We start from the raw sequence: 2016 nt of genomic DNA, 5'->3' as shown, positions 1-2016 counted from the left end.
TCTACGCAGACCGTCATCTGCCAGATCAGCTGCCTTATTGACTCTGATCCAGTAATCGACCGCAGAAGTCAGCCAAGGGAAGGCAAGATGGTGCAACACTGAAATATTTCTGGAGAATAGAGTAGATTATATCAGGGTCATTCTTAACATCAAGAGATGTGTCACTCTTCAGACTAATTCTCACAATATCCCTCGCTTTGCCCATTAACCGTGATAATATTTCATCAGCCTGGTTCTCAACAGCACATTTCTGTTTCAACAGAAGGGTTCTAGTCATCTCAATCCACTCATGTACTGGAACTTTATCAGTATTGTCACCCCTGAAAATTACAGGTTCTCTGTCAGCAGTGACATGTACTGTTACTTGAGAAACATCCTGTTTAGTGGAACAGTTAGAGTTAGCTTCCCCACATAATGGAGAACCACGACTAGTGTTGATTACTCCTGTTTCTATTAATTTGGCAGCAACAGCATCGCTAATTTGTTCGCCCAGTCTCCCAAACACATCAGTTAGGCAATCCAACACCTGACTATCACTGGTTGCAATATGCAAAGGAGCTGTATCCCCAACATGGCATTCCACAGGAGGGTCCCTGAAAAACAGACCCCGACCAACACCCTGTGCACTATTAAATGCCATGCGAGAACGATCACCTCCACTGACAACAGGTGTTGGATCACCACTATAAAGGCTGTTGGTCAAAACACCCCTTCCACGCGGGATAAAAGGGCTTATGGGACTGCTAACGTCAAAACGTTGTCCAAATTTTTCACCCATGAATGAAAATCAATGAAACAATATCACTGCAGAAAGTACTTAATAGTACATAACCTTTAAAATGTACACAGTCCCAAAAGTAGCGATAATGTATCAAAAACTAAACAAAAATGAATAAAACTATAAGGCATAAATTCAATGTATAAGGAAATCTCCGTAATCAAAATGTCCCATATCAAAAAAAAAAACTGTAGTAAAAAAAGTACTTCTGTTTTTCAAAGAGTCTTTCCAGAGAAAAAGCGAAGAAAAAAAAATGGCCGTCAGAAAGGGAGTCCTTAAAATATCATACCGCAATGCCCATTGACAGAAACAGCAACTCAACGGCGATCCTCTTCCAGAAGATCCGGTGATCCAACAGGTCACGGCACCAATGTGACGGGTTTCAGAAGACCAAAGTGACAGATTACTGTTCCCATGTAAAAAGTCTAAGATTTCTCTTTAACTCTGCGTTGTGCTTTATCATGAATTTACTGGAATCCACTCGAACCCCACACTCTCTACACGATGGTCTTTGACTCGTCAATAAATACACGGCAAGCAACTGTCAGTCGATGAAAATCTTCTGTAATATTAAACAAAAATCACCCTTTTAGTGGTTTCATCATTAACTGCAGGCATATGTGACCCACAGCCAGCAGTACCCATATCAACTGCTGTGTTGCATAGTTTCCAAAAGTATACATCACAACATTTAATTACATTTTACAAAAGGAACATAAATATAATAACAATTAAGAACATACAGAAAGAAACATACCTGTAATATTAAACAAAAATCACCCTTTTAGTGGTTTCATCATTAACTGCAGGCATATGTGACCTAGATAAAACGTGTAGTAGCATTAGCATTAGCCACAGCTTCACTAAAGTTCACAAAACACCAAATAGCCTTTTAAATACTCAAAATATTACCCATAACTACTTTACAAACATAAAATACTTAAAGACTAATCTTATTTTACATTAAATCTGCATCTATATCTTTTATATTTTATCAAATTGCACCGAGGCAAATGCAGACTCACCCACAGCCAGCAGTACCCATATCAACTGCTGTGTTGCATCATTTCCTGTCTTAACATTTTTTTCTCTTCTGCAGTTCTCAGACAAACCACTAGAGGGCACCAGTACAACATGGAACTAACTGTTGAATTCATAAGAATTCACAATAAAACTATATTAAAACTATATAAAATTCTAACTCCGTTACACAACCATAAAGCTTCCTCTGTTTGCCC

This window comes from Paramisgurnus dabryanus, chromosome 3, assembly GCF_030506205.2.
Source record: "Paramisgurnus dabryanus chromosome 3, PD_genome_1.1, whole genome shotgun sequence".
NCBI classification, from domain to species: domain Eukaryota; kingdom Metazoa; phylum Chordata; class Actinopteri; order Cypriniformes; family Cobitidae; genus Paramisgurnus; species Paramisgurnus dabryanus.
The sequence above is the reverse complement of the archived record's forward strand: the minus strand, read 5'-3'. Positions refer to the sequence as shown.